Source organism: Lithobates pipiens, unplaced genomic scaffold, assembly GCF_037356315.1.
Source record: "Lithobates pipiens isolate NorthernLeopardFrog02 unplaced genomic scaffold, aLitPip1_a1.2 Scaffold_27, whole genome shotgun sequence".
In the NCBI taxonomy this organism is placed as follows: domain Eukaryota; kingdom Metazoa; phylum Chordata; class Amphibia; order Anura; family Ranidae; genus Lithobates; species Lithobates pipiens.
In genome coordinates, this window is record NW_027507788.1 from 217,800,360 (window position 1) to 217,812,737 (window position 12,378).

General features: G+C 44.4%; 1 protein-coding gene across 1 annotated transcript in view; it reads left to right on the plus strand.

The window, feature by feature from the left end:
* Window positions 1-12,378, plus strand: part of DNAJC11 (DnaJ heat shock protein family (Hsp40) member C11) — a 242,072-nt gene that overhangs the window by 110,470 nt on the left and 119,224 nt on the right.

Here is a 12,378-nt window from a genome sequence, read left to right on the forward strand (position 1 = left end):
AGGAAGGTGCTCTGCTCTGATGTACGGAGGAAGGTGCTCTGCTCTGATGTACGGAGGAAGGTGATCTGCTCTGATGTATGAAGGAAGGTGATCTGCTCTGATGTATGGAGGAAGGTGCTCTGGTCTGATGTATGGAGGAAGGTGATCTGCTCTGATGTATGGAGGAAGGTGATCTGCTCTGATGTATGGAGGAAGGTGATCTGGTCTGATGTATGGAGGAAGGTGATCTGGTCTGATGTATGGAGGAAGGTGCTCTGCTCTGATGTACGGAGGAAGGTGCTCTGCTCTGATGTACGGAGGAAGGTGCTCTGCTCTGATGTACGGAGCAAGGTGATCTGGTCTGATGTGCGGAGGAAGGTGCTCTGGTCTGATGTACGGAGGAAGGTGCTCTGGTCTGATGTACGGAGGAAGGTGCTCTGGTCTGATGTACGGAGGAAGGTGCTCTGGTCTGATGTATGGAGGAAGGTGCTCTGGTCTGATGTATGGAGGAAGGTGCTCTGGTCTGATGTATGGAGGAAGGTGATCTGCTCTGATGTATGGAGGAAGGTGATCTGCTCTGATGTATGGAGGAAGGTGATCTGCTCTGATGTATGGAGGAAGGTGATCTGCTCTGATGTATGGAGGAAGGTGATCTGCTCTGATGTATGGAGGAAGGTGATCTGCTCTGATGTATGGAGGAAGGTGATCTGCTCTGATGTATGGAGGAAGGTGCCCTGGTCTGATGTATGGAGCAAGGTGCCCTGGTCTGATGTATGGAGCAAGGTGCCCTGGTCTGATGTATGGAGCAAGGTGCCCTGGTCTGATGTATGGAGCAAGGTGCCCTGGTCTGATGTATGGAGCAAGGTGCCCTGGTCTGATGTATGGAGCAAGGTGCCCTGGTCTGATGTATGGAGCAAGGTGCCCTGGTCTGGGGTATGGAGCAAGGTGCCCTGGTCTGGTGAGACTAGAATTGAACTTTTTGGGCATCAAAAAAAAAGCTATGTCTGGTGCAAACCCAACAGATCACATCACCCAAAGAATACCATCCCCACCGTGAAACATGGTGGTGGCAGCATCATGCTGTGGGGATGTTTTTCATCAGTCGGGACTGGGAAACTGGTCAGAGTTGAGGGAAAGATGGATGGTGCTAAATACAGGGATACTCTTGAGCAAAACCTGTAGCACTCTGTGTGTGATTTGAGGGTAGGACGGAGGTTCATCTTCCAGCAGGACAATGACCCCAAACACACTGCTAAAGCAACACTTGAGTGGTTTAAGGGGAAACATGTAACTGTGCTGGACTGGCCTAGTCAAAGCCCAGACCTCAATCCAATAGAAAATCTGTGGTCAGACTTAACGATTGCTGTTCACAAATCATCCAACTTGAAGGAACTGGAGCAGTTTTGCAAGGAGGAATGGGAATAATCCCAGTGGTGAGATGTGGCAAGACTCGTAGAGACTTATCCAAAGCGACTTGGAGCTGCGATAGCCGCAAAAGGCGGCGCTACAAAGTATTGACTTTAGGGGGGTGAATCGTTAGGACAAAATAACAGAAAAAGTCCATGTACATATTTGTAGTTTTCTTCACGATAAAAAAAAAAAAAAAAAATCTTCAAAGTTGTGGGCGTGTTCTGCAAATTAAATGATGCAAATCCTCAAACAATCCATGTTAATTCCATGTTGTGAGACAACAAAACATGAAAAATGCCAAGGGGGGTGTATACTTTTGCAAGGCACTGTACAGGCACCAATCTCTCTGTATAGCTTTCAATGAAGCGGCTGACAGCTGCTACTCCTCCTCTCCCTCCCATGGCTGTCAGCTGCTTTATTGAAAGCTATACAGAGAGATCGGTGCCTGTAACTGCCCCCACCGCTGCACCGATCACCTCCGACTGTCACCTATGTCATCCTCTGGCTCTCCGGGTCCTCCTTCGGTCCACCCCTCGTCCCAGATCTGTCAGGATGGAGAGTGGAGGAAGGAGCCGATAAATGTAATTTACCGGCTCCTTCCTTTTCTGAATGCAGAGAGTCAGTGACTGTCCATTAATTAATAAATAACTGAGCAGAGTAATGTGTTTATGATGAACAGGAACCTCTGTCTCCTGTCCAATCATCTTCAGTGCAACTGAGGCTGCAGAAAAAGGGACTGGGGAATCTGTGTCCTCAGTCCCTCTCCCTGCCTAACGAGAGATGTCGGGGGATTAAACAATTAAAAAAATAAAAATTGTAATAAATATTTAAAGGTTAAATCATAAAAAAAAATTAAAAATGTAAAATAAAAAAAACACTGACACCTCCCCCCGCCCAAAAGAAGTATTATTAAAAAAATTACATTAAAAAAAGAGTATCGGTACTTGGGGGAGGGGAAAAAAGTATCTGTACTTGAAACTTAAAGTGGTTGTAAACCCTTACAACACACTTTGACCTACATGTAAGCCTAGATTAAGGCTTACCTGTAGGTCCAAGAAATATCTCCTAAACCTACACGATTTAGGAAATTTTTACCCGAAAACGGCCACTGCTGTCTACGGCGCATGCGCCGTAGACATCGGTGGGCAGGCCGCAGATCGCGGCGATATGCCACGAGTGCGGCTCCCGTGCACATGCGCGGGAGTGACGTTATTGCGGCTCCGGCAAATCACAGCGCTGGAGCCACGAGACCCAGAAGTCGCTCCCGGATCCATGGCAGTGGTGAAGAGGAAGAAGGAGGACCGCTTCGGGGGCTTCGTTCTCAGGTAAGTTATTCATAATGAGCTAATATGCTATGCATACTAGCTCATTATGCCTTTGCCTTGCAGGGTGTGTTTTTTTTTTCCCCCCTTTACTTCCTCTTTAAAGCGGAGGTCCACCCTAAAGTGGACCTTCCGCTCATCGGAACCCTCCCCCCCTCCGGCGCCACAATTGGCACCTTTCAGGGGGGGAGGGGGGTGCAGATACCTGTACAGTACAGGTATCTGCACCCACTTCCGGGATAGCTCTCTGCGGAAAGGGGCGTAGATTACGCCCCTTTCCGCAAGTGCCCGCCCCTTTCCGCAAGTCCCCCGCTGCCTGCTGGGAAACACACAGATCCCAGAGGCAGCGGGGACCGTCCTTATTGCACAGCGTGACTCGCGCATGCGCAGTAGGGAACCGGGAAATGAAGCCGAAAGGCTCCACTTCCTGATTCCCATACCCAAGATGGCGGCGGCAGCACCCGAGAGACGATCTAGAGATCGGCTTCGGGTGCCGACATCGCGGGCGCGCTGGACAGGTAAGTGTCACTATTTTAAAAGTCAGCAGCTGCAGTCTTTGTAGCTGCTGGCTTTAAAAAAAAAAAAAAAAAAAACGCGGAGTCCCGGTGGACTCCCGCTTTAACAATGTGGTATCGGTGCAGCCCTAGGAAAAAGTAAAAGTAGAAAAACAACCAAGTACATAGTAGAAAATATCATTGTTTTTCACAATCGTTTTGTCTTTTTTAGTTTTTATTTAATAATGATTTAAAAGAGCAAATCAAATACCACCAAAAGAAAGCTCTACTTTTGTGGGAAAAAAAGGATATCAATTTAGTTTGGGTACAACATTGCAAAATGGCCTGGTCACGAAGGGGGGGGGGGGGGAGGTAAACCTTTCCTGGAGCTGCAGTGGTTACAAGGAAAAAAAAGGCAAAAAGGAATTGCCTTGGTTTTGGCTGGTGACCGCTCCAGACGGCCTCTCCAAAAGATGACCCATCTATAAAAAAAAGAAAAAAAAAAAAAAACCCTCCAATTGAGATCTGAGCAAACAGTTATCTTTGCTAAGCGTAAAAATAAAACAAAGACAAAGACAACAGGGAGAAAAAAAATAAAAAATAAAACGTGGTGCCGGTTTTAGTGGTTTGACATTTTGTCTGTGCCTTTTCAAGCACCCCCCGACTCTCTCTCCGCTGTTTCCGTGCTGTAAAAAAAAAAAAAAAAATCGAGAAACAGAATTGGAAAACGGAGAGGATGTGTCCTGTGATAAAATTAGCCATCTGGGTGTTTATGGCAATTGCTTATTGGGATTCCGTTGCAATGTTTCTCCGGGCAATGCTCGCGTGGAATTAGTTGGGGCAGCTGTTATGATTTCATACTAGAATGGAAGTTAGTTGAAAATCTCCAACCTTTTATTGGTTTCAATAAAACGGCTCTGGATAAATAAAACATTTCTAACCAGAAATGTTTAGCCGTAAACAGATGCACGTTATGAAGCAATTTGCGGGCTGCTTTTGTTTTCCGTATTTTGTCGGCTGTTTGGGGCTTCAGCTGCTTCATTTTGGTTTTGTCCTTCTTTTTTTCTTTTTTCTTTTTTTTTTTGTTTGTTTGTTTGTTTGTTTTTGCAATCTTTCGTATTAGAGGTGGAGTTGTTCATAGTTGCCGGTTTTGTCAAAAAGTTTTAAATTCTCCTTTAATAACTGGGGGGGTCTGAGTTACTCCACGACCAGACGTTTTCTGGCACTTTTTGTTTAGTAAAAATCTGGGGTTTTTTTGGCTAGAAAATTACTTGCAACACATACAATGAATAAAAAAGGAATAAAATATATATAAATATATATATATATATGTGTGTGTGTGTGTGTGTGTGTGTGTGTATGCATGTCACAAAAGTGAGTACACCCCTCACATTTTAAATTTTTTGTAAATCTTTTCTTCTATCTTTTCATGTGACAACACTGAAGAAATGACACTTGTCTACAATGTAAAGTAGTGAGTGTACAGCTTGTATAACAGTGTAAATTTTGGTGTGTGTGTGTATATAGATATATGTATGTGTGTGTGTGTGTATATCGGCGTATAACACGCACCCGAAGTTTGAGAGGGAAGTTTAAGAAAAAAAAAGCTTGCATTTAAATGCCTATCAATGCAGCCTTAGCAGTGTCCATCTGAAGCCCTGTCAGTGTCATTTGCAGCCTTGTCCATCAATGCAGCCGTGTCCACTTGTCAGTGTCATTCTCAGCTTTTAATTTTTAAAAATGGCACCGCCAAGATGTCCTGTGTATCTCGGCGGTGCTCGGTAGTTCTCGGCCGTTCTCGTTGGCCTTCAGCCCTTCTCGGCGGCTTTCGGCCGCTCTTGGCTGTTCTCAGCAGTTTTCTGCCGACGGGAAGGGCTGAAGGTGGCTGAAAGCCGACGAGAAGGGCCGAAGGCCGATGGGAAGGGCCGAAGGTGGCCGAAAAGCCACCAAGAAGGGCCGAAGCCGGCTGAAAGCTGCTCAGAGGCTCCAAAATGGTGGAGGATGGTGGAGGATCGGCGTATAAAACGCACCCACAATTTTCCCCTAATTTTAAGGGGAAAAAAGTGCGTGTTCTACACCGATAAATACGGTGTGTATGTGTATGTGTATGTGTGTGTGTATGTGTGTGTATATATATATATATATATATATATATATATATATATATATATATATAAAAATTTCCCAGAGACTCTAAAGATTAAAACGGCAACCTTTGCAATTTTTTTTTTTTATGTCGCAGTGTATTTGCACAGCGGTTTTTCAAATGCAAAATGTACTTTTATGAATCTTGCGTAAAAAAAAAAAAAAGGGGTCCTCTGGAGGTCGTCCGCCACGGGTGCCAAAAAGACCAAAAATTGATGCTGCCTTCTCCCAAGAGTCTAGATTGACCAGCATTTGAGGACATGGGTGTACTTAGACGCCATGGACAAAAGAGCAGATTCACTGTTAAGGAAAGCCTGGGACTCGTCCTTATCTAACCATCTAACCTAAAGCCGGCTATGGCTGCTGCAGTAGTAGCCAGAAACGTGGAATGCTGGCTGGAACAGTTTAAGGCCATGTGGTAGCAGGCACCTCTAGGAAATATTTGCTAGAGTCCTTCCCTACCTTTTTAAGAGCGGTCAAATACATGGCAGACGCCTCGACGGAATACATCAGAATGTCGACCAGGTCTTCAGCCCTAGTTAATTCAGCCAGGAGGGCTCTTTGGCTTAAGACCTAGTCAGGGGACTTCGCTTCAAAGGTAAAGTTGTGCGGAATTCACTTTTTACAGGAGATCTGATGTTTGGACTAGAATTAGAGACCATCCTCGATAGAACGGTGGACAAGAAGAAAGCTTTTCCACAGAAAAAGAAAGTGGTGCAGCAAAGAGAGAATTTTCATCCTTTTCAGCAAGCCCATAAAGAAAAAGATCAGACCCAGAAAAGACCCTGGAATCCTCAAAGGGGGGTTGGCAGAGGAGGGGGTTTTCCCTCTTTAGACCCCGTGAGCAAACCTCAAAAAAACAATGACTGTCATCTACCAGTAGGCGGGAGGTTGCAGGCCTTCCTGCCAGGTTGGGAAAAAGCAGCAAAAAGCCTGTTCTGAATCGAATCAGTCAAGGATATCGGCTAGAATTTTCAGACACCCCCCAACTGTTACATGGCATCCATCGACCCGAAGGATGCTTATTTCCATATGCCAATTTCAGCTACGTCGCAGATATTCCTGTGACCAGCAGTCAATTTTGGGTGGGGGGTGGGGGAGAGATTTGGCACCTTCAGTTCAGGGCGCTGCCCTCCTGCCTTTCCTCCTCTCCCAGAGTGTTCAGGAAAGTGATGGCAGTGGATCTCCATAGTGCCTTATCTGGACGATCTGCTTTTGTTCGCAGAAACAAAAGATCAGGTAGTGGTCAATCTGCAAGTAACCCAGGGACATCTAAACAGCCTAGGTTGGCTTCTGAATCTCCAGAAATCAAATCTGATACCATCTCAACGAGTGAGGTTTCTGGGATACGAAATGGATTCAATAGAACAAAGAATCTTCCTTCCACAGGAGACGGTAGAAAAAAAATTCAGTTGGCTCTAAGAACACTTCAAACCAACACGGAGGTTTCAGTAAGGGAAGCCATGTCCGTTTTAGGTCTGTTAACCGCAGCAATCCCTTCAGTGCAGTCGGCCAACATGCTCAACGTCTGCAGGCAGACATTCTACTGAATTGGACACACCAGGAACCTCTGGAAAAGACATTCAAAATAGGAACAAGGGCAAAAAGATCACTTTGGTGGTGGAGAAATGGGAACATCACAAAAGGATTCCCCTGGACTTTTCCAGTAACCCAGCGAGTAATGACAGATGCAAGCTCACCTCCAAGAGCAGACAACCCAGGAAATTTGGTCTAAGCCAGAGGAAAGAAAGTCCTCAAATTGGAGGGAGTTAAAGGCTATCCATCTAAGCCTTCTTAGGGCCTTCTAGCAGGCCCTAAAACATGGGTCTTCAAACTACGGCCCTCCTGTTGTTCAGGAACTACGATTCCCATCATGCCTAGTCAAGACTGTGAATGGCAGAGTTTTACAATGCCTCATGGGTTGTGTAGTTTCGCAACAGCTGGAGGGCCGTAGTTTGAGGATCCCTGCCCTAAAAGAGCAGCATATCCAGGTGTTGTTGGACAATGTGATGGCGTATTATACTTACCATAGCAGGGGGGCACAAGGAGCAAGACCCTGATAGAACTAGCTCATCAAATACTGAGTTGGGGAGAGGACAATTTGGCCTCGCTGTCCGCAGTCCATCTGAAAGGCATCGAAAACTCCCTAGCAGACCTTCTCAGCAAGGGGAAGTAAGGGAGGCAGAATGGTCGTTAAACCAAGAATTATTTGATATGATCACCGGGAGTTGGGGCCTTCCTCAGGTGGACCTCTTTGCAAACCAAATAAATGCAAAAACATTAGCCTTCTTCTCTCTCCAGAGATGGGATGAAACGCTTGGAGTGGACATATTGGCTCATAAATGGGACTTCCCCCTGTCTTACGCTTTTCCCCCCTGTTTCAGCTATTATCAAGAGCTTTGACAAAGCCCAGGACAGAGTCCACAGATCTGATCCTAATTGCTCCCTATTGACCAAAGAGACCCTGGTTCTCAACCCTATTGAATCTCTCAGCAAAAACCTCCCTGGAGAGTACCAATCAGGGAGGACCTTCTGGGTCAGGGTCAGATTCTACAGCCAGATCCTGTGTACCTCAATCTAACCGCCTGGTTTCTGAGGAACAAATTCGAAGGAAAAGGGGGCTATCAGAAAAACTTAACACCCTTCTAGCAAGTAGGAAGAAGGTCACCAGGGCTATTTACTTCAAAGTCTGGAAGTGTTACAATACCTGGTACAATCCCAGCATGAACTTTAATTTCGTTATCACTATTTCAGTTTTAGAATTTCTCCAGGAAGAAATGGTGAAAGGTTTAGTAGCAAGTACTCTCAAGACACAGGTATCTGCATTATCAGTTTTTTTTGGAAAAAACTCTGTCAAGGGAATCCTTGATAGTCTGATTATTTTTTTTAATTATTTATTTTTTTAAAGACTAAGGCAAAAATTAGGCCTAGGCCTCTTATTACTTTTTCCCAAGTGGGATTTATCGTTGGTTTTTCAGGGATTTACCAATTCACCTTTCGAACCGCTAGAAGAAACATCTTTTAAGATTCCTGATCCTTAAAACCATTCTCCTGGATGAAATGATGTCTGCACGTAGAATCGGTGAAATACCGGCATTATCAATCAAGGAGCCCTTTATGAGATGTCTCCCGGACAGCATAGTGCTGAGGACAAATCCAGCCTTCCTACCTAAGGTGTCTTTTGGTTTTTCACTGCACACAGGAGATCGTGCTCCCTACTTCCCGCCCCATGCCCTCTGGGCCGGGAGAAGAAGCCTTCCATACTTCTGGACGTCAGAAGGTGCCTCCTATACAAACTAGGAGTGACGAAAACTGACTGGAAAAAGACCACCTGCCCACATCCCTAATAGACTGTAGATTAGGCCAATTTTTCCTCTTATGCCACGTACACACGACCTGATTTTTCGAGGGACTAGGTCCGACAGACTTCTGACGGAGTTCTGATGGAGTTCTGACGGACTTTCCGAATGAACGGACTTGGCCACACACAATCACACCAAAGTCCGACAGATTCGGAAGTGATGTCGTACGAGCGGACTAGAATAAGGAAGTTCATAGCCAGTAGCCAATAGCTGCCCTCGCGTCGGTTTTTGTCCATCGGACTAGCATACACACGAGCGGATTTCTCCGTAGGAACTTGGTCCGGCGGAAAAATTTGAAACATGTTCCATTTCTAAAGTCTGTCGGATTTTTGCAAATCAAGTCCGCTGCAGCCCACACACGATCGAATGGTCCGCCGGAATTGTTCCGTCGGACCTTTGATGTTGAAAAGTCCGGTCGTGTGTACGTGGCATTAGTGGGACTTTAAAAGGCAGGAGTCTTAAAGAAAATTATATCAAAATATCAATTTTATTAGAAAAGTTAAAACGTGCAACAATAAAAAATAATATATGGATGCGCAACTACAAGCTTCTGATATACAAGAAAACACTGCAATATATACGGGTCTCCAAAGGGTCGGGCGGACAGCCAACGCAGTTCCCCCTCCCCCACATATTGCCTATAAACAGATCAGAGAATTAAATCTGGGGTTTCTCATACTGGGTGGAACATATGTGGTTGGGACACGCCCTTTGTGTACTGCCTGCTGACCGAATCTGAGACACACCTCAGACATCGCGTATTGGTACACGGATCTGATCCCTGCTGGCAAAAATCTCAATTTCTTTCCCAGTTTTATGATATTGGATGCCTCTTGAATATTGCTCTACAACAATATACGATGAGGATATACACTACACTATCAGCCCCTGAAGAACAGGTCTTACTCTTTTTAATTACCTCGAAACGCATCGGGCTTTCTTGGTTTCAATTTAACTACTTAGGATCTACTAGTGTGGTGTTACGATCCCTATTGTGTTTGTATATATTGCTGTGTTTTCTTGTATATCAGAAGCTTGTAGTTGCGCATCCAAATATATTTTTATTATTGCACATGTTTTTTTACTTTTCTAATAAAATTGATATGTTGATATCATTTTCTTTAAGACTCCTGCCTTTTAAAGTCCCACTAAGAGGAAAATTTGGCCTAATATGAAGGTGCCTCCTAAAGTATTTGGAATTAACAAAGAATCTCAAAGTCAGCTTCTTCTCTTTTTGTCCTAATGGAATGAAGTCACAGAGGGGATAAAGCTTCCAAAGGTACCCTTGGATGGTGGTTAAAACAGGCTATTAAAGAAGCGTACCTGTCCTTAGGGTTAGATCCTCTGGAGGGTATATTGCCTCCCTCTACACGGGCAGTGGAGGCTTCGTGGGCATCACCAGAGCAGATATGTGGGGCTGCCATGTGGTCCAGTTTTTCAACCTTCATAAGGCACTACAGGTTGATTCTACTGTCAGCTTTAGACCAGTCCTTTGGCAGGAAGGTTTTTACAAGCAGTGGTCCCACCCTGAAGTAAGTTCCTGGTTATCTCCAAGGTCCTGTCCTGAAAGGCGACTGTAGAAAACCTTAGTTAACCTTATCGATGATGGTATGATGGTCTACTTCCCTCCCTAGGTTATTATGTATAGTTTATAATCGTTGGGCTCGGTAATCGTCAGTTAATCGTCAGTTAATATCTTCCAGTGAACACCCATGCGATCCGATTCTGCTGCGAACCAAAAAAAGGGTCCTGTGCGATGCGAATTCAGCCATACTATCTGTATGGCTGAACTCGCATCGCACAGAGATCGGATGTGATTTGCAGTGCGGTGCGAATCACATCCGGTTCTCGTAGCCGCAGCAGTGTGAACCCAGCCTTAGAGGTGGAGCTATGCTGTCCTGAAAGGCTCGTAAAAATACCATCACCGGTAAGTCTGTCTAAAGTTTTTTTTTTTTTTTTTTTTTTTCATGCATGAAACTTTTTTCTTTTTTTTTTTTGTTTTTGTTCCCAAAAAAACACGTTTGAAAAAAATGCTGTGCAAATACAGTGCAAGATAAAAAGTTGCAACGACCGCAATTTTATTCTCTAGGGTATCTGCTAAAAAAAAAAAAAAATAGTTGCATAGTAGGTGAGGTTGAAAAAAGACACAAGTCCATCAAGTTCAACCCATGTGTGTGATTACATGTCAATATTACATTGTATATCCCTGTATGTTGCGGTCGTTCAGGTGCTTTTAGTTGCATAGTAAGGTTGAATAAAAACACCAGTCCAACCTGAGTGAGTGTCTACAATTGTCCCTATCCCTGTACATCGCACACTCACATCAGTCCCTACCCTCAAGGAGCCCACAATCCAAGGTACCCATTCATATACTAGGGGCCAATTTTGGACAGAAGCCAATTCACCTACCTGCATGTCTTTGGAGTGTGGGAGGAAACCGGAGTACCCGGAGGAAACCCACGCAGGCACAGGGAGAACATGAAAACTCCAGGCAGGTAGTTTCGGGGTTGGTATACAAATCGGCGACCCTTTTTACTGCTAGGCGAGAGTGCTAAACACTACACCACTGTGCCGCCCAACTATTGATGCTTCCCGCCGCTGAGACCACCGCCTGTGGAAGGGAATTCCACATCCTTGCTGCTCTTGCAGTTAAGAACCTTTAAAGGGGCTTTCTGGCCAATCCATTTTATTTTTTTTTATTTTTTTTTATTCTAAGTCAGCAGCTACAAACACTGTAGCTGCTGACTATTAAAGTGGAAGTAAACCCATGGATTTAAACAGTTAAAGAAAAGGCATGCCGGGAATGCTAACTGCACATTGGCTGTGCTCTCATCCAATGGCTGGTTTCATAACGAATCACATGTGCAGCACCATAGCAGTTGAAGATTAAACAGGCAAAGATGGCAGCTTCCTTTGGCTGAAAACGATAGGGGAGTTTACTTCCACTTTAATAAGGACACTTACCTGTCCAATGATCCCGCGATGTCGGCCGCCCCCCGAGGCTGATCCAATCGGATCGGCTGCCAGCGCCTCCATCCTAACGAAGGGAAACGGGCTTTTTTTTTATTTATTTTTTATTTTAGTAATGCATTATTTTATTATTTTTATTTTTTTTGGGTGGCCCTCCACTTTAAGGTCTTTTCTTCTAATTTTAATGAGTGGCCTCAAGTCTTGTTAAACTCCCTTTTTGGGGGTTCTGTGTAATTCTCTAGCAAAAAAAAAAATGATTATTTTTACATGTAGGAGAGATGTCAGAATTGGCCTGGTAGGCAAGTGGTTAAAGTCTTCTTCCTTTTTTTTTTTTTTTTTTTTTTTTTTTGTAGCAACAGAGGTGCCACTGCCCCTTTAATAGAAGAATATTTTATTGCATATTTATGTGTTTTTTTTTTTTTTTTTTTTTTTTTTTTTTAATTTTCCTTCTTGGAATAGACTGTAGAATATGAAAACACGGAGATTTCTCTTGGAAGTAATTGTCTTGCTTTGCTGGTTCCTCCGTATTCTATACACAAGTATTGAGCTGAAATTCCATTACTGGATGAAGTCCTGGCGGAACTGATGACATCATTCAATGGAAATGTAATTGGTGACCTCTCCAGAAGGGAAATATACATAAAGCTCCGTTCTATTGCTGTGCCTAATTGTCTAAGACATATTGTTGCAGGGGAG